This window comes from Gymnodraco acuticeps, unplaced genomic scaffold (assembly GCF_902827175.1).
Source record: "Gymnodraco acuticeps unplaced genomic scaffold, fGymAcu1.1, whole genome shotgun sequence".
NCBI classification, from domain to species: domain Eukaryota; kingdom Metazoa; phylum Chordata; class Actinopteri; order Perciformes; family Bathydraconidae; genus Gymnodraco; species Gymnodraco acuticeps.
Window position 1 is genome coordinate 1 of NW_022991699.1, and position 27,151 is coordinate 27,151.

The following is a 27,151-nucleotide window of genomic DNA, read 5'->3' on the forward strand; positions in this document are numbered from 1 at the left end:
AAAGTAGAAGTACTCAGATCTAGTACTTGAGTAAAAGTAGAAGTACTCAGATCTGGTACTTGAGTAAAAGTAGAAGAACTCAGATCTTGTTCTTGAGTAAAAGTAGAAGTACCAGAGTGTACTGTAGGGAATACTCGGTTACAGTAAAAGTCCTGCATTCAAAATGTTCCTCAACCAGAAAAGTATTATCATCAAAATATAGTGAAAGTAGCGACAGTAAAAGTAGTCATTGTGCAGATTGGTCCATTTCAGAATATTAGATATATTATTTGTGTTATAAGTGATTGATCATTAAAGTGTTATCAAAGCTGGATGTTTAGTATGTTCGATAGTGTTTTCTGACTTTTGTATATTTTTACATTGTGCATTTCTACATAAATACCCCATAGATATAGATATCTTTCTGTATATGTGTGTATTTAGTGTGCAATGCCTGTTTCCATGCTATAACAAAGAAAACGTTCCCAAGATTTGGATCGCGAGCCCTGAATCTTGAGTCGTGGCTGTGGTCCTGGATCATAGGTCCTGGATGGATATCCTCGTGGATTCATCTTCCTATTATACACACATGCATTTCCAAACATTTGGACTACCTATGTTGCAAATGTATTATCTTTTCAATTTACACACGGCATCTATTGCACGTCTGTCCGTCCTGGGAGAGGGATCCCTCCTCTGTTGCTCTCCCTGAGGTTTCTCCCATGTTTCCCTTTAAACTGTGGGTTTTCTCCGGAAGTTTTTCCTTGTACGATGTGAGGGTCTAAGGACAGAGGGTGTCGTATTGTCATACTGATATTTTGTACAAACTGTAAAGTCCACTGAGACAAATGTAACATTTGTGATATTGGGGCTATATAAATAAACATTGATTGATTGATTGATTGATTTAAAAAAGTATATCTGATCTAATATCAAGTATCTACAGTAAATGCTCTTGGGGACATTGCAGCACTAAAGGCGTGTTTGTCGTCCAGAACAAAGACAATCCACAAGTGTTCTTACCGTTCAGAGAGGTACTCCTCTCCTCCCTCTTCCTCCTCAGGTAACTGCTCTCAGGTGAGACACTGAAGCACGTGCACTCACACAGCTCCCTGAAGATGGGTTTTCTTTTCCGCTCAAACTCTCTGCAGACTTTCCTCAGATGGAAGTTGAATTCTTCCAGAAGTCTGGAGCAATCCTCACAGAAACCCGAAGCCATGACCGTTTCTCCTGCAGAGAAGAAAGAAGGCACCTGTGCCGCGTGACGCAGAGCTGCAGGGAGACACGCCCACTGTGACGTCAGGTCTCAAAATACATATATGAACAAATGAAAAACAGATATTAAAATATAAAATAAAAAGATGTTCGTAGTGATGGGAATTACGGCTTTTTGAAAGGAGCCGGATCTTGGTTTTTTTAAGGGGGCGGGGTTAATAGGTTTATCTGCGAAATAATCACCAGGATAATGATTGACTGTTTTGCCAGAAATCTAATTTTACTCACAGAACATGTATAACTTGCTTAATCTCTCATCCAGCCAAACTACTACTCAAGCAGCATGCGTTATGCCATCATCTATGGAAAATGTGCATTCAGGAAAGTTCCTTTAAAGCAGTGGCGGTTCTAGACCAATTTGACTGGGGGGGCCAGGCTGGGGCCAGTTATTTTCTGAGGGGGGCCCAATAAATGCAGGACGAAAAAGACAGTATGAAGTAATTGCGCATAAGAAAACAAAACAATACAGTTATTGGTATTTGTTTCATTACACATATTTATTTCAGATATTTATAGTTACAGTTTTTACGCTCTAATGCAGGGGTCTCCAACCTTTTTTAGGATGAGAGCTACTTTCAAAATATAAAACAAGTCGTGAGCTTGTCATCAATTGTCATCATTTATATTCTCTGTAATTTGTCACATGGCTATTTGACAGATGTACGTGAAGAAACAGAAATCAACCTCATAGACACATTTCTGAATTAAACTGCTGCTTATTTAAACACAAGATATCTACAAATACTACACTTACTTGTACAGCTATAATTACCTTTAGGTGAATTAGAAATGTATGTTAGGCCCAGATCTAGGGGAACCTAGGCGCAGCAATAAAAAATGTCTAAAACTTGCCTAACCAAAAGGAATAAAGTACAGGCTTCTCACCTACTCTTATCAGTAAACAAAAAGAACAGGTTCAAACAAAAAGAGGGTTTCTCACTCCTAAACAAAGCGTGTCCTCGAGACAGGTCGAATTAGCTTAGCAATGTACACAAAGGGTTCGGTAAACGGTCACTTTAATAACACAGGCAACAGACCAGCTCTTCTACTGACATAGAGTTGGGAGTAGGAGAGGTCGAGTGAAAGAGAAGTTAGAAGTTAAACTGATAACGTATACTGCTATAACGTGATGTTTGACTGGAAACGAGATCAAAGGAGAACTGACAGCTTTGATTCTTAGTTTGGTTGATGTCATGAAGTTTCAGCACGATATACAGACTTCTTACATTTCTTCAAGAATTCACACAAAACTTAATCAAACATTCTCATTTCATCCATTACAAAGAAAAACAGAAAATAAATTCATCCATTCAAAGATTCTTGGATTTAAAAATGTGAACATTCATCGATCATTAAATGAGTCAAATGAAAACTATAAACACACTGTAATAAGTTTGATGCAAAATAAACTCAATAAACAATCAAGTTGTTTGTTGTCTTTGACTGACTCTTTGATTATAATGCGTAAAAATGTCATGCAAAGATTAATATCTCATCATCTGTTGATTATTTTCTTGAATGTTCCAAAGAGATGTAGACGGAGAGTGAAGTCAGAATAAAGTCTGAACCAACACTCCTGAGCATCACAGAGGAATCTCACGTCGACAGATTTTCATACACTCAAAAAAAAGGACTTTGGCTGGCTGTTACATCAAATAAAATGTAACATGTATTTTCAACGTAATAATTTCATGTTTCCAAGATGAACGTGATGAAAACATGTATGGTTTGCATGAATCGCAACAACTTCACATTTATTAGATTCATTCATGTTGAGATAAACTGACACAAAGGGATTAGGGTACATATGATTCCCACTCCAGAGCAGAAGGTGGCGGTATAACCACCAATAAACTGGATACCAACAGTCTATTACTTTTAAATGTTCACGGTTGTAAGATGTGAAACAACAAACACGGCTTGAACAATAAGGCACGCTACATTCTTGACTGCTCTTGGACACTTCCATGGATGACTTCCAGACTCTGCCATTGTTTGATTTTGACCGCGATCTGGCGGGAAAGGTTTTCCCCTGCATCCTGTGTGCACTCGCGATATTTGGGCATAACCGTAAACTTAACCATCATCATCGCGAGAGAGGATCATTGAGACAAGAAAGACCGTTGGCGAAAGTTGGAGGAGGTAAGCAGAACACATTGTCATCTAACTGTGAAGCTGTTAATAAATGTCATCAACTGCTAGTCCATGAGCGATATTGTGGTAACGTTGATAGTTAATTTGTTATTTAGTTTCATTTTTTATCTCACTTAAAAAGCCGACGAACATGCTAAAGCTAACGTTGTTAACTAGCTAGTCTGTGTAACTGCCAGTTAGGGAGATGGTTCAAATATAGGATATCAGGATTGAAAACTAAAGTACGGTAGCATTACCCTGGGAAAGTTAAACGGAAAGTGTGCTACCCCAGGCGCTCATATATGTCAGTAATATCAGCCCCTTTTACAAAGGCATGTTGCGCCGTTATTCGGCTGCGTCACGTAAATTAGCTGCCAAGCTAGCTGCCATGCGGAGCTGACTGCCACTGTGGTTTCGCAGTTTACACACGCGGCTGCTACATGCAACACACACACACACACACACACACACACACACACACACACACACACACACACACACACAACACACACACACACACACACACACACACACCACACACACACACACACACCACACACGGCAGAGAGCAATTTGTCTAAACATCTTGAAAAGTACACCACCTCAGACAGAAATGCACCGTCTTTTAAATTGAAGAACTCTGTTGAATTGGTTTGGATATGACTAAGTAATGCGTCAACTTCTGTCTGATAAGGGCACTGATAAGGTTCTGTGTAAAAAAAAGTAGATGTAATGATGAGTCTTAATTTACAGCAATATTGCGAGTTCTCTGTGTAACTTAACTTTCATGTATGTTGATTGGTCTCTCAATTTTTCACAGCAATTTGTGACTGCAAAAGTTCCTGTGGCGGCTGTCCGACCGCAAGAGTGTCCTGTCTAACCGTACCTGTGTCTGCAATCCAACTTCATCAGTGAGGTAAAAGGTGTCATCTGCCATTCTCAAGTTCATGATTGAAATGTTTTTTTTATTTTTTGCTGGTGATTTTGTTTTGGTGGGCAAATGTGGAGGTGTAAGGAGTGTAGTGAATCTCTTTCTGGTAGATATGAGTTACTAAAGCATTTTAGACTACAGCACCGGCATAGGCAACGCTATCCATGCCCACACACAAACTGCCCATGTACATTTAAGACATGGAATGCTTTGCACATTCATTTAAATAGAGCCCATCCCAAACAAAACTCTCAGGAGCAGCTGGAGTTGTCAATATTCAGTTGTCATTTGTGCACTTCAAGCGATCTTCCTACGGAGAGGGATTATTTTGTACACATTGGAACTCATTTTAAGAGTCATGAGACTGTTCCTTGTATGTTTGTGGGTTGCAGTTTTGAAACAAATATATACGCAACATTTCACTCTCACAAAAACAGGAAACACAAACCGCATACGTTGAAAGATTTCAAGCCAGGTGTAGTTAGAACCACTCTAGTTGCACAAGAATCCTCTGATAATCCTGTGGAATACGCACATAATCAAGATGACTCTGCAGTTGAAGTACACAGTGCTTGTTCAAGTAGTGATGTGGATGTAACTCAGAACTCTTCCAAAGTAATTGAGAAAAACTTTGCTGTTTCGTTGCTCAAATTAGAGCATTTTGCACATGTGCCGGGTACAAAAATTGATGAGTTTTTGGAAGAACTGCACTACTTAAGTTCAGCAACATTGCCCCTCTCCATTGACATTCTTGAAGGTGTATTTCAGAAACATAGTCCCACAACTGATAAGTCTGTGATAACAGAAGTAGCCACTGCTCTCTGCGCATCAAACCCTTTGCTCAAAGCCATAGGGAAGGGTGGTCCCCTAAGGACATCTTATCTCCGCAATCAGTATTACAAAGACAGCTTTAATGTTGTAGAACCCATAGAGTACATACTTGATGCCAAGGAAAAAATGAGTTTTCAGTATGTGCCTGTACTCAAGTCTTTGCAGCAGCTCTTTCAGAGGAAAGATGTTGTAGACAAAGTGGTTGAAAACCACAGAGTGCAGCAGAGTAATAGGGGGACTGGTGAACAACAGACTTACAAATCTTCCCAGGATGGTTCACACTTCAAGGAAAACGGTTTTCTATCAGGGGATGACTTGAGAATTTTGTTGACTATATACATAGATGACTTTGAGATTTGCAATCCTCTGGGTACTTCTCGCAAGAAGCATAAGCTTTGTGGAATCTACTGGACTTTGAGTAATTTGCCTCCAGGCTCACATTCATCACTATCCTCGATTTACCTGGCGGTCTTGTGTAAAACTGATGATGTGAAGAAGTATGGTTATGACCGTGTCTTACATCCTCTTCTTCATGATATGATAACTCTAGAACAAGTTGGTGTTTTCATTCCATTGCTTGGCAGATGTCTTAAAGGCACCATTCAGGTTGTTGCGGCAGACAACCTGGGAGCTCACAGTATAGCTGGTTTCAATGAGAGCTTTTCTGGTGGATATTAGGGGTGTAACGGTACACGTACCCGTACCGAAATTATTCGGTACGGGCCCTTCGGTTCGGTACAGGTGTGTACCGAAGTGTACCGAACGAATATAACGTTAAACGTAAAAAAATTGAGAACGTGAATAACTTTTTGGAAGTAATCTCAGGTGCTGCGTCGCAGCATTCAGAGTAATTTGCTCACATTGGGTTCAACGCGTCATAGAGCGAGCAAGTCATTTCATTGGATGAGAGGCATACTATGAGAGCTGGTCAGAGGGATGCGTTCAAATGTAGTCAGTAATTTGAGGAACTGTCGAAATGGCGAACGCAGATAAAGTTGAGCTCGAAAATCCCTCCAGCATCATTGAAGTCTCCGGTTTGGGAACATTTTGGTTTCGCAGTTACGTACAAGGATGACGGACAAAGACAGGTGGACCGAACCAAAGCTGTTTGTCGGCATGGTTGGTTACGCGGCTGGCAATATATCAAACTTGCACACTCTTGAAAAGGCATCACCCGAACGTGAATATCACCGGTAGCTAGTGCTGTAGCGACGCGTCGACGACGTCGACTTCAAAATATCGTCGACGACATATTTCCGCGTTGACGCGTCGCTACACACACGTGGGTCACCCAAAGCAACAAGCAGTTCGCAATCGCACTTCAAACACAATGGAGACTGAAACGGCTACCACCTCCTCCTCACAGGATTGCGCACGAAGCCCCCAAACGAAAACATCTCGCCCTAGGTCTTCAAAAGCATGGGAATATTTTAAAGTTAGTCCAAAACGCAAAGATATTTATATATTTATATCTCACTGAGACTGCTGCATAGCCTAGCAGAAGCAGCAGCTAGCTGTGGTGGCTACCATTAGCAGCTAGCATTTGCTCTCCGATTTTTACATAAAATGGAATTATGGATTATAAATTCAATCGTTTTTTTATACATAGACGTTAAAAACCTATGGATTAACCGATTCAGCCGCGTTTTTTCTCATTTTAATGCCATTGAATACGTCTTTTGATCAGATTGACAGCTACGGTGGTGAGACGATCTCCCTAGAAGCTCTGTGAAGGTACGTGTTGTGATGACTGTATTTGCTTCCCCTGTCGCGAGTCCGGATCACTCAGTGATGATACTATATACCTACATAATCTGTGGAGTCTCAGCTTTAATCGGATATATTGTATGTGCAGCTACGATAAGTAATAAGGGTACTTTTATCTTGAGTTCTGTGCCAATGTCCGTTAGCATTTTTCGCTCAGGGGTCATTTAGATGCTTCTTATGAGACTTGTGTTTTGTTTTGGTAAACATGGTTTGTATCGTCAGTTAGCTGAGATTATTTCCGTTAATCTGGTATAACACACAGTGCATGACATTAAGGATTTTGGGAGATGGCCCTGTGGGCCATCTAAGCTAATTTACAGATGGCCCTGAGCCCAATAGAGATTGCCCTGAAAAATGCTCGCGGACGAAATGACGCACGAAAGGTTTGGGGGGCCTCCCCCTATAGAACATTTAGATTTTTGCAGGTCTTAGATGCTGTCTGGTGCATTCTCTAGACTGAATTATAAGATGAACCACCACAATATTATATTGTTCAATTGTATTCTTCATTTCACTTGTTTGTTTGTTCTTGTTTGTGTTTGCTCGCTTGCATGACCTGCATAGCTATAAGAAATACTTAAGTTGTTGATCAAGACACTTTCCATCTGATGAAGGCAAATGGCTTCCCAGATGTAAAAAAGTAGAAAACATTACATTCAGTTATAACCGCCCAAACAAACATTATTTACACTATTAAAAATGTTTGTAATGTTATCTACTGTAAGTTGGTCGAACGAATGCCTCCTCATCCGGAAGCTGACCGAGCAGCAGTCGAGAGGAGCCGAGCGCATCCGCGAAGCACACAAAATGGGACGTCAGAGTTCCCGTTAGCCGGCAAATCTAAATCTCTTCGGTCAAAATAATTTCCCTTTAGCGCAATACCGCTTCAGTTGCGCCACTTATGTGACAGACAAGAAGAGTATGTGACAGACAAGAATAGTCCATTCTAATGTCTAACATGTGGAGAAAGAGATGTCCTGTATGGGTTGATTGTGCGTTGATCTGTTGGTAATGCCTCGGGGTTCCGGTGGGCATGTAAACAAATGCATAACGCTGTGCTATACTTTGCGGCCTCACCCGGTTGCATAGCGACACTTATTGTTTAGGTGTCTTTTAATAAGCAGGTAGGCATATCATCTAGAACTAGCTGGATCTGATCGATATGGACATAAACGCGAGTGAAGCCTAATCTGACGGGAGAGAGAGATCAGCTGCTGCTGACGAGTTGATACGCAGCTCTGCATAATCACCTGCAGCGGTGAGCGGAACAAAACACACACTTCAGGTTAGAATATCACACGTAGCTATTTTAATTACCTCTCAAACTACCTAAACTAGTTATAGATATGTTTAGTTTGACTGTGGGGTCACTCATTACTGACCCATGAGCTGCATGATAGATTGCCCGGTCGGGCAACCAGCAGGTGAGGCTCCATTGCCCGAGCTAAATACTAGATGGCCCCAGGCCATCGGGCAGTCCTTAATGTCGAGCCCTGACACATTAATAGGTTCTTAAATATTAAGATCCCCTGAGACACAGTATCGTGAAAAAAAAATTGTTTACATTACGTTTTTTTTACATTACGTTTTTTATGAATTGAACAACAGAAAAATAATCGTTAGATTAGTCGACTAATCGATCAAATAATCGCCCGATTAATCGTTTTCAAAATAATCGTTTCCCCCCAGCACTACCGGTAGCAAAAGAAAAAAGACTGAAGTGCAAACCCAACTCCCACTAGCATTTAAGCCTCCACCACTCGCAGAGAGTTCAGACCGAGCCAAAGCTATTACAAACGCCAAATATCCTTATGTTGCCATGTTAGCAAAGCGCTACCTGGCTGTTTCTGCTACCTCTGTCCCTAGAGAGGGTGTTCTCCACAGCAGGAGACATTGTTAGTGCCAGCAGATCTGCCCTTTCGGCAAGCAATGTGGACAAGTTCATCTTTCTTTAAAAAAACATGAAAATACAATGACAAGCAAGTCATAATGTCAAACTGGCTGCTTAGGTACTAGTACAGTACAGTTCAAATACAGATTATTTCAGTTCATCGAAATGCTGCACCTTAATGTTCATTTTATTATATTTTGTATTTATTTGAGTGAATATTCACAGTTTAATAATAATTAAAAACACAAAACTAATAGTTTATGTTTTGTGAGTACTAGTACAGTAAAGTTCAAATACAGATTATTTCAGTTCATCGAAATGCTGCACCTTAATGTTTATTTTATTATATTTTGTATTTATTTGAGTGAATACATTATTCACAGTTTAATAATAATAATAAAAAATATATATATATGTTTTGTTTTGTGAAAAAAAAATTCTGCTGTACCGAACCGAACCGTGACCAAAAAACCGAGGTACGTACCGAACCGAAATGTTTGTGAACCGTTACACCCCTAGTGGATATATCTGCCGATTTTGCACAGCAACAAGTACAGACATTCAAACAAAAGAGGGAAAGTCAGGTGCATTCAGTAAGGACAAAAGAACTCCATGACTCTCATGTGAAATCAGCGCAGGAGAATGGGGCAAGCTGTTTTGGGGTGAAAAGACATTGTTCCATCACTCAATCTCTTGACCACTTCAGTATTCACACGGGTTATCCTCCAGATATTATGCATGATATTTTTGAGGGGTTAGTGCCAGTAGAGCTTGCACGTTGTTTGGCATTGCTAATATCTAAGAAATATTTCAATCTTGAAACCCTCAACAAATCTATCCTGCAGTTCCCTTATAAGTGGGCAGACAAAACAAACAGGCCACATGTGATCCCACACACATTTTCTAAAAGAAAAACAATAGGTGGGAATGCCCATGAAAATTGGGCTCTGTTGAGACTACTCCCATTCATAATTGGGCATCTGGTGCCTGAGGGTGAAATTGCATGGCAAATACTGTTGGACTTAAAAGACATTGCAGAGCTTGTGGTTGCTCCAAGACAAACAGATGAGTCAATTGCCTATCTTGAGGGCAAGATTTCAGAGCACAGACAAAAGTACCAAGAACTCTTCCCTGATGTGCGACTGCTACCAAAGCATCATTATCTGGAGCACTATCCACAACTGATCAGGATGTTTGGTCCTCTTGTGGGCCTCTGGACCATGCGTTTTGAGGCCAAGCACAGTTTTTTTTAAGCAGGTTGCGCGACACACCAATTGCTTTAAAAATGTGCCCCTCTCGCTAGCTACTAAGCATCAGCTAATGATTTCCTATCAACTGGTATCATCCAGTTTTGATGAAGCTGCCCTGGAAATCACAAAGGTCTCAACAGTGCCTTTGGATGTATTGAAACAAGAAATAGCTCAGACTATTGCCCAGAACTTCCCTGGTACAACTGAAGTTCACTTAACAATAGTGCTGTAGCGACGCGTCGACGATGTCGACGCGTCGACTTCAAAATATCGTCGACGACATATTTCCGCGTCGACGCGTCGCTACACACACGTGGGTCACCCAAAGCAACAAGCAGTTCGCAATCGCACTTCAAACACAATGGAGACTGAAACGGCTACCACCTCCTCCTCACAGGATTGCGCACGAAGCCCCCAAACGAAAACATCTCGCCCTAGGTCTTCAAAAGCATGGGAATATTTTAAAGTTAGTCCAAAACGCAAAGATATTTATATATTTATATCTCACTTAGACTGCTGCATAGCCTAGCAGAAGCAGCAGCTAGCTGTGGTGGCTACCATTAGCAGCTAGCATTTGCTCTCCGATTTTTTACATAAAATGGAATTATGGATTATAAATTCAATCATTTTTTTATACATAGACGTAAAAAACCTATGGATTAACCGATTCAGCCGCGTTTTTTCTCATTTTAATGCCATTGAACACGTATTTTGATCAGATTGACAGCTACGGCGGTGAGACGATCTCCCTAGAAGCTCTGTGAAGGTACGTGTTGTGATGACTGTATTTGCTTCCCCTGTCGCGAGTCCGGATCACTCAGTGATGATACTATATACCTACATAATCTGTGGAGTCTCAGCTTTAATCGGATATCTTGTATGTGCAGCTACGATAAGTAATAAGGGTACTTTTATCTTGAGATCTGTGCCAATGTCCGTTAGCATTTTTCGCTCAGGGGTCATTTAGATGCTTCTTATGAGACTTGTGTTTTGTTTTGGTAAACATGGTTTGTATCGTCAGTTAGCTGAGATTATTTCCGTTAATCTGATATAACACATTAATAGGTTCTTAAATATTAAGATCCCCTGAGACACAGTATCGTGAAAAATTTTTTTTTTACATTACGTTTTTTATGAAATGAACAACAGAAAAATAATCGTTCGATTAGTCGACTAATCGATCAAATAATCGCCCGATTAATCGTTTTCAAAATAATCGTTTCCCCCCAGCACTACTTAACAAAGTGTGTGTCAAGCAAAGGGGTAACATTCAGAAATGGGATGATAGTTGCTCATGGGTCTACAAGTGGACTGCCTGACTTTGGAGAGATTCTTCAGATTTGCATTGTACAGGAGAGACTATGTTTCATGGTGTTACGGACGACAGTCCTCTGCTCTGTTAACTGTGTGTGTGTATGCAAATGAGCTGCGAAGCTCCTTAGGTGACATTGGCTGTCCCGCCCCCGGACTGAAGAGCCGATTGGATTGACGTCCTCCAACCCCTCTTCAGCGTTCGGCGCACCTTCCGGAGGAGGACCGTAAAGTCAGCGGCCACACTTCATTCGGGAGGGTCTGCTGTGTAGAGCAGACGCCTCAACTGGGTTACCGTGACTTTGTAGCGCTACGAGCTAACTGTGTTCCTGACTGCTGTCAGAGTGTGTAGATTAGTGTGTTAGTTTAGTGTGTATATTCAGTGTGTTCTGTGTGTGTTAGGTTGTACTCTGCTGAGCCCGCATATGCTCCGGAAGCTGTTTTTGGAACAGCCCCTCTTTAATTTGCGTTGTTGTAAAACTCCCCTTTTATACATAGTCAGGCTCCGTTTTGTTAGAGTCCTCCTTTTGTTTAGTCCTTTGTTGGACTTGCGCCGTTTTGGCTTTTGTTTATAGGTGGCCGTGTGCTCGCACCTCATATTGTTTACCGTGAAAATAAACCTCCTATAATTATTTACCAAATCCAACTGGTGTGTGCGTCGTTCCTCTCTTCCCCCTTGAGAGGGCGTAACACATGGTGAGAAGGCTTTATGGGTGGTATAGGGAGCATTTCAGAGCCTTTGAGCTGAGTCCAACAAGAGAAACTGTTTTGATTGAGCTTGAGGAACTGGCAGATGACTATCCTTTGGCAGACTACTTTGTTGGACCTCTCAGAATGGTGACATTAAAAAGACACAGACATATGAGGTAACCAACAGATTTAACATTGAATGGTTATTTTGTCCTCTCATTGCTCTGTTGAAATTAAGATTAACCCTTGTGCATCCCTTGAAAAAAAAGTTCTGTATAACATGTAGGCTAATTTTGTCATCCCTCTTTCACAGACGGCCGTGGCATGGCTACTCCAGTGAAGCTCAGAAGCATTTTAGGAGAAAACAGTTCCCAGAGATTGATCCTTCCAGATGGGATTCCAGAAGCTGTCACTGAACTCACAGCAAATTAAGAGGCAGTGTGGAATAGAAGGGGAATTCAGGCTCCAATTCATGGATGCTGAGTTTGGGAATGAATTCACCAACTTGCTGTCAACATCAGATGTCCAGGACAGAAGTTCCATCAAGGTCATCTTTACATCAGTTGCACCTGCACAGCCTGTTGTCTCCCTGCCCCCTCCCTACTCAGCTGCTGCCACTTCCCGCTGTCTAAATGACTCCTTATCTCTCTCATCTGGAAGCTCCGTCAATACTGACATACTGTCTTCTCCTGAGTCCACGTCAAGATCATCTGGATGGCCCCCTGTCTTCATTGTGCCCCGGTTCTCTTACGACACTGAACTACAGCTGGACAGGGCCAACGCTACTTTCAAAACGGACGGAACATTGTTGAGTCCTGACAACAAACTTAAATCTGCCATTCTTGATGGCTTAGCTGAGAAGATTATAGAGTACAAAGTCTACCTCTCTGACAGTGAGTTTGAGGAGGTAGCAAAAGCTCTTGTCTCATCACATCCATGTTTGAAAGAACCCGGTTCTTTCACTGGATATGGCGGATGGAAGACGAGCTTGAAATATAAACTTGCTAACTACCGAACAAAGCTTAGGCGGCTTGGATGCCCCGAAGTTGTAGTAAATGCCCTAAAACACAAACCTGATGGCAAATACAGTCCTGCCTATGGTGTGAAAAAGCCGAAAAAAGCAGAGGTGACCCACCTACCCATCCGGGGAAACGGCAGAGACGCTTGAAAAGTTAAGAGTGACCCTTCTCTCAGAAGTAATACAAAGGAATAATGAGGACAAGGTGGCAACATTGATGGAAAATACCTTTGCATGCAGAAGGCAAGAGGTTGTTCGGCAGGCACCATTGATAGCCGATTTCAAAACCAGGTGGCCGGCTCTCTTCCATGTGCGTGAGGTAAGTGAATGAATGTGTGAAGGAACGTCCCCTTTTTACTTTTATTGGGATATATATAGTAGACAATGAATGCTTACGGACTGCACAGTATGTGCCATATAAAAGACATATTGACAAATTCTGAATTTTGTGGCATTTGTATGCAGGAATCATAAATAAATACATGATTTATGCAATTGCATGTCTTAAACGGACTGAACTGCTAAATCAAACCTGTGAACAGTGACATCAAAATAGCCAATCTGAGTTTTGTGGGTTTTGTTTTTTTGTTGTAGGTGAATGCAGAATTTAAGAGAATCACAACAATTAATTTGCAATCCAAGTTCTTCTCTTCGCTGGATATTCACTCTACAAGCCTGATCGACGTGTATACCAAGAAAGGTGGAGTTCAAGGGAAGAAGATCAAAAGCATCATGCTTCCCATAACCCAGGTATGAAAACAATGTAAAGGTGACAAAGAAACTGTAGGAGCTGTACAAAGTCTAGGATGTTCCATGAATAGCATAGCATCCGGAGCATTATGTTTTCGATATTTTTTTGATACTTAGCACCACATCCATTCCCCCAGTGGGGGTCATTGTATCAGAGTGAGCGGCATACTATTATGAAGGCCTAAAATAACGCACTACAAAGCTGTCCAGCAGTCTTTCATGGAAATGGCAGATGTTCCTACCCCAATGGTCAGAGTGTACTGTAGGGCTGCAGCTATCAGTTATTTTAGTAATCGAGTATTCTATCAATTATTCCATTGATTAATCGAGTAATTGGAAACAGATTACCTTTTTAAAGCAAAAGTATTTCTTCAATAAAAAGCCATTTTAAATATTCAAAATAAGACTAATTGTTTTCCTTTTTTAGAAAAATGTATTGCTTAAATTGCATAGTATATTATCTGTCCAAACTAAATCCATTTAATTAAAGTGCAATATTACATTCAGGGCTTTAAAGAAAACATTTGTGAAACGGTGAAACCCAGACTGCTTGTTGTTCTTAATGGGCTTTTTTATTGCATGTTCTCTGACCTGCATACTTAGACTGACAGCATTGACGTGAGACGCGAATGCATCCTCAAAGGTCTTTGTGTCTACTTCAATGAAGATCCAGAGAAGCTGGTGAAGGAATACATGGTATGTTGATGTAGCTTTTTTATCTTCACAAAGAGGAGGATGATCATAGTTGGAATGGATTGTGTTTCTTCTAAAACTAACCCTTAGGGAAATGTTGCCTTTACATTTTGATGATGTTGGATGTGTTCATGCTTTTGGAAACAGTGTTTTTTGTTCTTTCTTTTTTTTCAATTTTGAAAACCCAAACTACATAAAACTCAATATGACAGATTATAGAAATGGGATGTAATGCACATCAGTGAAAATCACTCTCCTTATTTGTTTTTCACAGAGCATCGACAACAGCAGTCAAACGGCAATGGCAGAGACGGTCTTCGGAATATTTGTCATTCGACACGAAGGTGCAGAGCCTGGGGATGACCCCGAGAACGTTGGGATCATTCTGGAGGGGGTCGAAGTGCTGGATGAGTTGGGAAACGTATCTTTTGCGGTGGCGATGATGTTTGCTCTCGTGTATGCTCTAAACTTGAGCTACCCTCCAGAGCTGAAGTTTACATTTGAAGCACTGCAGAAAATAATGATGGAACTAGATGGAAACAGACTATCCACAAAAGGACAAGTCCTCAAAACATTGCTTTCCCGTGCCTAATGTCACTGTTTGGGATCGCCTCATCTTCCAAACACGCAGCCATCAGAGATTCGGTGACTCACCTCTTTGACAGAAATGTTGATTATATGCAAGAAGTATAAAAGTAAGCATTCAAAGTTGGCTGTAGCATGGTTACGTGGACCTCACTGAGCAGAGGGCTGTGCGAGGAGGCAGATGTTACCATGTTGCCTTATTTGGTCTACTGTCGAAACTCAAGTTTGTTATACTGTTCACCCTAAAGTTGAAACATTTTAATATTTGGGAAGAAACTGTGTTTTTTCAAGCATCTGTCAGTGTAAAGCTATTTTGTGAAATATATATTCACTGTTATATTTAATATCTGTCAGTGTAAAGCATTGTTTATCTTTGCCTATTTTGTGAAATATATATTCACTGTTATATTTCATACAGTGAAACCCAGTCTGCTTGTTGGTTGAGATGGTGTTCTTAATGGTCTTTTTGTATTGCATGTTCTCTAATCTGCATACTTAGACATCTTGCGTTTGTGTTATATTTCCACCCTTGAAGCTCACTAGACTGTTGAATTTCTGTTACTGTTCACTCTAAACGTTTTAAATGTGTAAACACTCAAAAGTTATTCTTTGAATGAACTTGATTAAATCATGGACAGTATTTCCACATGATGAAATGGCTTTCTTTCAGCTTTAAGCAATTACGTTGACCCAACCCAGGTAAATCAAGTTCGTAACAAACCTTATACATAAGTAGTATCAATCCTAATAGATTACGTTGACCCAACCCAGGTAAATCAAGTTCGTAACAAACCTTATACATAAGTAGTATCAATCCTAATAGATTACGTTGACCCAACTCAAGTAAATCAAGTTGGTAACAAACCTTATACATAAGTAGTATCAATCCTAATAGATTACGTTGACCCAACCCAAGTAAATTAAGTTGGTAACAAACCTTATAAATAAGTAGTATCAATCCTAATAGATTACGTTGACCCAACTCAAGTAAATTAAGTTGGTAACAAACCTTATAAATAAGTAGTATCAATCCTAATAGATTACGTTGACCCAACCCAAGTAAATTAAGTTGGTAACAAACCTTATACATAAGTAGTATCAATCCTAATAGATTACGTTGACCCAACCCAAGTAAATCAAGTTGGTAACAAACCTTATAAATAAGTAGTATCAATCCTAATAGATTACATTGACCCAACCCAAGTAAATTAAGTTGGTAACAAACCTTATACATAAGTAGTATCAATCCTAATAGATTACGTTGACCCAACCCAAGTAAATCAAGTTGGTAACAAACCTTATACATAAGTAGTATCAATCCTAATAGATTACGTTGACCCAACTCAAGTAAATCAAGTTGGTAACAAACCTTATACATAAGTAGTATCAATCCTAATAGATTACGTTGACCCAACCCAAGTAAATTAAGTTGGTAACAAACCTTATAAATAAGTAGTATCAATCCTAATAGATTACGTTGACCCAACCCAAGTAAAGGAAGTTGGTAACAAACCTTATAAATAAGTAGTATCAATCCTAATAGATTACGTTGACCCAACTCAAGTAAATTAAGTTGGTAACAAACCTTATAAATAAGTAGTATCAATCCTAATAGATTACGTTGACCCAACCCAAGTAAATTAAGTTGGTAACAAACCTTATAAATAAGTAGTATCAATCCTAATAGATTACGTTGACCCAACCCAAGTAAATTAAGTTGGTAACAAACCTTATAAATAAGTAGTATCAATCCTAATAGATTACGTTGACCCAACCCAAGTAAATCAAGTTGGTAACAAACCTTATACATAAGTAGTATCAATCCTAATAGATTACGTTGACCCAACCCAAGTAAATTAAGTTGGACCAATCAAATTGCTTAATCTTGAAAGAAAGTGATTTAATCATGTGGAAATATTGTCCATGATTTAATTACGTTCATTCAAAGAGTTATTTCTTTGAGTGTATCAGCAGTTTTAGCATCACCAGCTGGTCCAAAACCGAAATATGGGAAGAGTTTCTCAGTGAAAGTGTCTCTGTGAGTGCAGATGAGTCATGTGTTCAGGGTCGTAGAAGCACACCTCCCCCCTGTCATAGTCCAGCTGGACTCTGATCCTCTGGAGATTCTTCTCTCTGACAGTCTCACCATCACCATTAGAGTATCCTCCATCGCCATGTGCTAAACACCAGATTCCATCTTCTGGTGAGACACCTGGTATCTCTCCCTTCCTGTCAGCTGACTCTTTAGTCAAACCTATAATCCACTCAGGATGATCTCCCACCTCCACCTCCCAGCTGTGTCTCCCTGAGCTGAAGCCCTCAGAGCCCAGAACATTATGATACTGAGTGAATCTCTCTGGATTATCAGGAAGCTGCTGATCGTTGTCTCCACGTCTCACACTGGTCAGATCATCAGACAGATAGAGCCAGCTGCTTGCAGTGTTTGGGTCCAGAAGGACAGGACTGAAGTGGACCTGGTCCTTCATCTTCTCCCAGACTCTGAAGGACAGGTTGCCCAGGTGTTTGGCCACATCTGTCAGCGCTCCTGAGAGCAGCTGTGGGTCTGCCAGTGAGCTCTGGACTCTGGCTCTGCTCTGAGTGGCTTTATAACTGCTGAGGAAGGGCACGTTGAGTTTCTGCAGCTCTTCTTCAACAGCAGAGATACTGTGTGACAGAGAGGAGATGTGCTCCTGAATGCTCTTCATCTCTCTGCTGATAGTCTTCCATTTCTGCTCCTCTTCCTCCCTCAGAGCTGCCAGTCTGGACTCCTCTTCCTCTTTCAGGAACTGATGGAGCTTGATGAACTCTGCTCTGATCTGCCTCTCTGTGGACAGCAGCTGCTTCTCGGACACTTGAATCACTTCCTTGTATGTTGTCTCCACTCCTTTGTATTTGTCCCTCTTGTCCTGCAGAGACTCTAAGTCAGATTTCAGCAGGTCCTTCAGCTCACTGACTGCTTGTTCTACAGGAACCACATTGTGACCCTGGTGGAGAGAAAAGTCACAGACAGGACACACAGCTCTCTCTTCATCCAGAACAATCTAGGCTCTTCTGGATGTTTACTACACACCACCGTCTTCTCTCCTTTCTCTGTCTCAGATGATCCAGCTTTCTGTCTCTCAGCAAAGGAGTCAGACAGTTCCTTCAGTCCAAAGTTCACCACAAGATCTTTGTAGGACTTTCTTTTACAAATGGGACAGTTTTTGTTCTTACTTTGTTCCCAGAATGTCTGCAGGCAGCTCGAACAGAAGCTGTGGTTACAGCCCAGAGACACAGGATCTCTGAAAGTCTCTGAACACACATGGCAGCTCAGGAAACTTTCAACAAGAGCGGTTTTCTCAGCCATTTGGTATTAAAGTTATTTCTAGAGCAGGACTCACCAACTTACAGTCTCTCCACTTCTCCCCAAATATACTCCAAACGTGTCTCCGAGCAGAAATCTCACACCCTGTAATGGCGTCTCAGCGCTGTTCAACAATGTCTAAATCCACTTTCGTTTTCTCTCACCTCCGTCACAGGGTGAATGATCAACATCAGGAAATGCTGCTATGTCATTTATTCACCAGCAGATGGAGTCAGGATGTCTTTCAGAGGGAAATGTCCTTTGGTATTCAGTTCAGGACGGTGACTTTGTCCAGGTATCTGTTGAAGAAAAACACATACAATTTAACACGTTTAAAAAACAACAACGTAGGATGAAAAGGAAAATGCTCATTTATAAAAGTTTGAAGTGGACAGTTTGTGATCTTACTTTGTTCCCAGAATGTCTGCAGGCAGCTCGAACAGAAGCTGTGGTTGCAGCTCAGAGACACAAACAAAAACTCACTTCGTTATATCTTCATTCCAATGGAAGGAGAATCTGGCAGTGAGAAAAATATAGCACTTATTGAACATTAAAGCATTTAAACATGTCACAGTAAAAGCACAAAATCCAAATATGAACGTGAAATGAGAATAATATGTCCTTTTTAAAAACTACAATAAAGAGTCGAGCTTTTTCAACAATTTAAGCTGAAATAATTCTAATAACATGATTAGTAAATTCAAATGGGCCTTGTGCTTTCTCCTTCCTTCACGGCCTACAGTTGTGTGGATTTAGAGGACATCATAATGAAGTCACATGATCTATCCGCTTATCCATCAACTTTCTCACTGAAGGTCAACAAAAACAAGATTCTTACCTGCTGTAAAGTTTCTCTTTAATTCTGCATTAAAAACCGTAAAACTATTTATTAAATACACTTTAAATATACAAGAGTTTATTTACCATCAGTCTTCATATACTACCCAACATGACACATGATGTACAGTGGAGGAAGTACTGCACTGAAGTACACATTTGAAGGATTGAGGTTATGTATTGTTTTTTTTTTACTACAGTGCATCTTATATGACTGCTTTCATTCATTTGAGATGCATATGTCATATTTATGATCAGTGTATAAAATATAAATGTGTATTGATGATTTGAATGTAAACACTTTAGATAGTACTTTTATTTTTTATATTTAAGTTCTATTTCTTGCTTAAACGTCGGCATTTTTACTCTGCACACATGACATTTGTTGTAACAGTAATTTTTGATTGTGCTGCTTTGTTAATAGTTCTATCGCTCGAAGTGGAGTTGAAAGAGATGAGTTTTCAGTCTGCGCCGGAAGGTGTGTAAGCTATCTGCTGTCCTGATGTCAATGGGGAGCTCATTCCACCATTTAGGAGCCAGGATAGCAAACCCACGTGTTTTTGCTGTAATAAAATGCAATAACGTGCTTTAACCACTAGGTGTCCCTTTCTATCAGCTGTGCACCGTTATGGTGTAAATATAGCCTATCTACCAATTGGATCAAATATAAAAGTCAGCCGAATTTGTGTTGATACTGCAAGGAGACGTATTGTGTGAAAAGAAATGTAAGATGTTGTATATATTTATGTTATATTTATGATCCACGTCACATTTTCAGTTTTGACGGCAGTTCTCCTGTTTGTCTAGAAGTCTTCTCATCAGGGCTCTATAAATACAGAACTACGGCAGATATGTAATATTTAATGCAGCCGAACCGTGTATTACAATGCCGTTATGTGATGACTTTCAAAGAGAAAAGCAAGCACACATTTTTTAAAAATGTTTTCGGATTTCACATTGCATAAACACCATATCCCAGCATGCATTGCGACTCAAACATCCAATCACCGAGCTGAGGATCTTGTTTACGTCTGTTTCCGGTATTGTTTATGACGGATATATTTTGTTATACACACATTCCTTCACATTTAAATTTACATTAAAGTCTTTCGTGAGGCCCTCTACAATGTTTTTAGATATAACTAGGGTTCTCGTTGAAGAGTTTGTAAATTAACATGAACCCAAGCTGTTGCCTGGCAACGCAATCGCACAACGTCACGTCCGTTAATTCCACAACCACACACATAGATTAACATCGATTTAATACATTAATGTAGCCTTTGTTTCTGATAAAAGAGGTGTTGACCAGCTGGGGCAACAAGAAAATCCGCAAAATCGAGTCTAACTATTAAAAAATAAATAATTATTATATTAATATTGACAATAACAACCGACCGTCGTGGTAGAGCATAGAAAGGTGTAATCCCGCCCATCTACTTCCGCCCCATGGGACCTTATTTCGGAAAAATTATTTATTGAAGTCAATGGGGAGAGAAAACTTATCTTTCGATCCCGTTTGAATTGTGCAATGAATTACACATATGATGTTTGTCAATCTTTAAAATCATTTCCATGTAAAAAAAGTCAGAGTTTGTCGTAAAGACTATGAAAAATACGCAACTAGAAAGACTACAAATCCCAGAGTCCCGTAAGTGATGTCATAATTGTTTTCCTCCACTAAATATAAGAGATATAAGATCACTTTAACAAGATGCCTGTGTGCTTTGTACCAGGCTGTAATCATACCAACAATGGGTCTTACTCGTTCTTTCGCTTCCCGTCTGATGAAAGGACCAGGAGTGGCTGGCTGGATCAAGTTAGCTACCTAGCTAGTAGCAAGCACGTTAGTTAGCATTACAGCCGGCTTAGCCTTGTCATTTTTATCAGCCTTAACCAGTGCTTGAATTGGAATGAAAAAGGTGCCAGTACTCTAAAATCAGCAACTTTTTCAAGTCAATTTTATATATACAGCCCACAAACAAGAATTTGGCTACTATAATGCTGGTGGGTTTGTCTCTTTACTACTGTATATTTTAGAAAGGTTCACTGTACTTAACATTTTTTATGATAGGCAGCGGATATGGCTAAAGCTCAGTAAGGTCAATATTAACTGAAAATATAGCAATCAAAGTCTAGATCTTCTGCTGAAGACACATGAAGCAGAGACCTTTCAGTTGAGAGCCCCTCTGGTGGTGTTCAACATTAATGACAAGGAAACAAAGCTCTGGTCAGAAGCATTTTTTATAAAAAGCTTTAACAAAATTAAGTATTTCTGTACATTTTGAATGCAATCTAACTTTCCAACTCAGAAAACGAAAAAGTGCCAAAAGTCTTCTCACATGGCTGAGCTGCTTTGCAATATACTTCACCACTGAAGAATACAAATATGTATAAAGTAAACTATGATGCAATCTAACTTTCCAACTCAGAAAAATGATAAAGAGCATGAACAAAGAACATGTAAAAACAAATGCAAAATTTGCACAATCTAAAATGAGAAACTGTAACTGCAAGTAACAAAGTCTGAGCCATGGTAAAGAGTTACATTGAACACCAAGCTGATCAGATAACTCCCTGGTTGGTCTGAAGTCCTTCTATCTCCAGGATCTGTACAAATCGGCACATTATGCCAAAAGTCTTCTCACTGGGTGAGCTGCTTTGCAATATACTTCACATTGTTAGAAAAGGCTCCAGAAGGCCTTGGGGACATCAGTATCAGGGGCTGGAGCTGGACAGGCTCTTTCATCAGCACTTCTCCTTCCCTTTGCCAGCCAGGACCTCACATACTGTTCCGGATTGAACTGTCCTAGTGATGGTCCATTACATTTAATGAAAACCAGGCTGGACAGTCGGCTGACAGAGAGAGCATTCCTTTTTGCAGTAAGGATATCGTTCATGCAGCTGAATGCCCGCTCACACTCACTAGTGGAGACAGCGATGGTTCGGACTGCTTTCAGTAGAGGCTCCATGGCAGCAGGTGTACGGGATGCCCTGGTTTCCTTGTATTCGCGAAAGCCCTGAACAGTCTCTCTTCTGTCCACTTTCAGCACTTCGCACAAACGTAGCACCTCTACGTCCCCATACTGTACGTCTAACTCCTCTTCAGGCCAACTTCCAGGATGGATAACTTTCATGTCCTGGATTAGCTGATTGTCCCGGGCCTCCCGGCCATGTAATGGGATTTCTCTTGTGCTGACATGAGAGGAGGTTGTGGAAGTCATTCTGTGTCTCAGATTCTCTACCATACTGCGGAAAAACTGACCTGCATGAATCTGTACAAGCCTGCCATTCTCACGCAGGGCAACACCCTTGAAGGACTTCTCAGCTAGAGCTGTATGAACTGTAGTCATGTGTGGGCCAGGCATGGTGACCATGGATTCAAAAACTCGTATTTCTCGAGTTAAGAGCCTATCTGCTGTAGGCAGTGTCATCTCTCTTTTTTGGAGTTGCCGAGAGAGGTCGCTGAGCTCTGTGAGTGCATCGTACATCAGTCCCAGATTGCTGACAAACGTTGCAGATGTGAGCACATCATCCAGGCCCTTGTACTTTGCTCTGTCTCTGGAATCCCTGCTCGTGTCGTTTGCAGCATTTGTGAAGTGATCATGAAGCACTCGGTAGTTTTCCCAGACTGCTCTGACGCTCCTTTCACTTGAAGCCACCCAGCGGATGGACAAAACACGCCCTATCACCAGGAGACGCTGTCCGACTGCTTGCGCACACTGCGCTAACTGCCTCTGATATTTGGGGGAGGCATGGAACAAGGAATAGAGTTTGTCAAAAAAGATCTGGAAATGATTGAGCCCTGAGACCTCCTTGACCACATCCCCAACTGCCAGCTCTAGACGATGATTGGAGCAGTGCCACACAAACAGGCTTGGGAATTTACTACACAACTGGGTAGCAACGCCTGTTCTCTTCCCTAGCATGACTGAAGCCCCATCACATGCAAAAGAAACGAAACACTGACCTAAAAAGTCCTCGTTAAAATCTCTTCCAAGACACTCCATTAACGCCTTTGTGATGTCATCAGCCGTTGTTCCATCCAACTCGATCAGCTCCCAAAAAAACGTTTCGGGCTCAGCATCAGCTAATGCTGAGCGTAGACACACAACAAGCACCGTTTTACCACTAATAGTGGTAGATTCATCGACCAAAACACAGAGTTTTCTTTGCTTTTCTGTAATGTCTTTTGCCATTTTTTTCTTCAGCTCATGAGCTATGTGGTCGATGATTTCGCCACAGGTTTTATTGGAGTGCAAAACCCTGCCCACGTTCAGCCCATTCAGTTTCTGTACATTCAAATCAATTGGCATGTCTGTGAATGGCCGGCTATGTTTGCCAATTTTATATGCCGTTCAAAAAACTCTGATAGTGGTGTCTAATTCAGATTTATGCATAGACTGCACTTGATGTTGAAAAGTTTCACGTGAAGCAGATGTAAGGATGTCAGCAGCTTTTACATGGGCTTGTGATTCTTTATGTTCTTTGATTTTTTTTCTCAGGCTGCCCTTGTCAACACCGAAATGAGACACTGCACACTCACCCCATTCAGTTGACAGTTTCAGTCCTTGTCCAGTGTGTATTCCCAAAGATTTGACATCTCTGCATATCCATACCATGGGGCTCTGAGGTTCATAACCAACTGTAAACCCCTCACACACCACTGCACGCTGTACGCTTTAGTCAACTGGACATCATTATCAATGCGCAGGTCACTGCATTGGTACAAACTCATCTATACTGCTATGCTTGGACTGCTGCCCCTCTACATATCCACTTACATATCACACAAACAGTACAGCTATAGACTAAGATCTCAACATTACATCACTCTGTCCGTCCCCTCAGTACGCACGGTGCTTGGGAAAAAAGCCATATCATACTCTGCCCCCTCGACCTGGAACACACTTCAGCAGGAACTTAAGCTGACCACTTTGATACCCATCACGGATTTTAAACTCATTTTAAAAAGCTGGAGAAATCATCTGTGGGTGTTTGCACCTGCTATATCTGACTGCTGTATATGGATTTTAATGACTACTTTTTTACGATGTTGTATTTTAGTGTTGCCTCTGTGTTTAGTGTCCTGTCTGTCTGTAACTTTGTGTGGTAGTGTTACCACTGACAGGTCTCTCTTGAAAATGAGACCTTGTGTCTCAATGAGATCTACACCTGTATAAATAAAGGCTAAATAAAAAAATAAAAAAATATCCGACATCCTAGCTTCTTATCTTTAAGAAGGAGCCATGCATTGGTCTTGCAAAAATATTGCACCTGGTCCGTTGTCCAGCAGTCAGGTGCATCGCTTTGCCCGGTGTTGGTGGTGGCAGTTGCGCCAGCAGCAGCTAACTTTAGAGGCTCTGGAGGAGGCGGCGGAGCTAGTGCTAATGCTAATGCACTAGAACTTGGAGCAGGAGGATCAACCAAAGAAAGCTCCCCATCAGACACTATTTCCAACACAGGCACAGCATTCTCTGTATTTGAAGTTTCTTCCGGCGACAACCGCTGTCTTTTTGCACTTTTATTAATCCACGCTAACATTTTAGAAATGCTAATTTGTGACGTGACTTGCTTTCCTTCTCTCGGGGGCGTGCCTGCTCTGTTCTATCACTCTACATAGCCACCCACTGGGTGGGAGTTGCACTGCATAAACAAAACACACGTGCATCTAGGTATGTAAATTGTAAAGCATTAAAACATGGTTTTACTAACAGTTTTCAGTATGTTGTTACTTCGGCATTATTATTATTATTATTTTGAAACGTGTATTACTATTAAATCACGGTCAAATAGGTTAATTTTGACATAGTCGTTTCCACCACAGTATTTACATGGAGAAGATAAGCCCCGCCCCCTCTCCAGCACGTTCTGTTTGAATGACGGGAGTAAACAGCTGACAGCCCCTGTGAAACTCCAGCGGTTAGAGCGATGAGAATGTCCGTTCGGCACCTCATGACGCATCTACTGAGTACCGGGCGGCTGTATATATATGGATGTATAATAAGAACGGCGGGAGAGTGTTGAGTACTGGCACGGTGCATGAGTACCGGAGTACCAGCATGCCGGTACTGAGCAAGAAGTGCCGGTACTCCATGGGTCAGAACCAGAAGTGCCGGTACTGCGTACCGGTGAATACCGGCCCAATTCCAGCACTGTTGTTCCAGCAATGTTACTTCATGTGACATGAAGTAACATTAAGTTAACCAAAGTGTTAAACAGTAGAGTGTTAACTGTGATGGTTATTCTCGCGTCCAGGAAAGAGAAGCTTAAAAAGGAGACTAAATGGAGTCTCTGAGATGTTTTCAAATTGGTACTTTAATTAATAAAAAAAGGCGTGGTAAAGTCACAAACAGGATATTTTCTGGCAGAAAAGCAGCTGCCTCTGGCTCCCCGCTAGCAGAGAAAAGAGCCCGAACCGCTCAGGTGCTGCTCTTATATAGCTTCTGCAGGCTCCTCCCTGCGGGCCGGCCCTCCACATCTTAATGTCCGTTGTTACGTTTAAACAGAGGATTCAGGCATTGTACATTCAATACATACTTAAACACGCCTCTTCTCCTCATATTGTCTTTCATCACTTTTCCTTTAACACATTCTAAACGTTGTAGTTAATATTCTAAAAAATACAGAAAATACTTCACGGCTGGTTTGGTTTCTGGTCATTCCGGATGTTGTCACATCTTACCCACGTCTGTAAACAATAACTTTATTCAAATAAACTATACCTTCATTTAATATTCAGCAATAATAATACGTCTATAGTTGCAGTGTTAAAATCAGTAGGTTTCGGTGTCATTTCGCTACTAAATTAACCTCTATAAGAAATGGTAAACTAGCCACATGCTATAACCGGAGATGAAGGATTTTCAGAATAAAAGCTTAACTGGTTGTGCACAATAATTTTCTGGTTTTTCAGTATAAAACAGCATTTAAACTGAAGGTACATTATGCCATCAAAACATTGATTTTAATTTCTAACAGTCCCTCCTTACACACCTAAAAGGTGTGTATAATACTGAAATCAGTGAGTTCTTCATCTGAACTCTGCATAGTACATAACTCATATCAAAAACATACAATCAAAATGGAATAGTGCGAATATCCTCAATTTTACAAAAATACTTTGACTGTGTTCAAACATAAAAGTTTTCCCTTGTGCATAACTTCTAGTGTTAACATTCAATATGGTTCTTCAAAATAGCTGCAATGGCTTGGTATCAGAACATTTCTTCCTCCCTCCTTTCACAGAAACCGTTCTCATAATACACTCAGTGTTAAGGCACTTGTTTTTACAAAGTGAAAAGAAACTACCCATTTTAGAATAGTAATGATTCGAAAATACATGAAATCTACCATATAGAACAGTGAAAAATAATAAAAATGAAATAAACTATCTTGTAATAGTATAAGTAAATTGAAATGGATTCACTCCATTTTAGCATTTTATTTTGCTCACTTATTCACATGATTTCATCATTTAAAGAATCACATCGGCTGGACATCCATTGAACAACCTGGTCTCTGAACATCCATATCGTTTAACATCATTCAAACTAACTCATCATTTTCATCAACATCTGTATTGGGGTGGGCCGTCTTGTTCTACTAGCATTTGTAACTGTCTCCTCATGAGAAATGTACCCTCCCTCCTTTCATACCATTTAAGGTATGAAAGTAATATGTTCTCTAGAAGAGGCCGTCGTGATCAATCGGTATTTTAGGACATGGAATGAGTGCTACATTTAGGCCTCCCCTGGGCGCCCCTATGCTATCCTTTTACCCTGGAGCCTAAACTCCCCCTGGGACTGGTCTCTTAGCCCTACTGGCTTTGGGGTGGTCTGTTCTAATACAGTGATAAAGTCCCTGAAAT

At 40.7% G+C, this 27,151-nt stretch overlaps 1 long non-coding RNA gene and 1 pseudogene across 1 annotated transcript; one reads left to right on the forward strand and one right to left on the reverse strand.

The window, feature by feature from the left end:
- Nucleotides 1–3,180: 3,180 nt before the first annotated feature.
- On the forward strand, nt 3,181–13,131 carry LOC117534578. The gene is made up of 3 exons (XR_004567254.1): nt 3,181–3,396; nt 4,208–4,303; nt 12,372–13,131. It is a non-coding gene; the product is annotated as an uncharacterized LOC117534578 (long non-coding RNA).
- Nucleotides 13,132–17,046: 3,915 nt separating this feature from the next.
- LOC117534579 lies at nt 17,047–18,985 on the reverse strand (annotated as a pseudogene).
- Nucleotides 18,986–27,151: the final 8,166 nt, after the last annotated feature.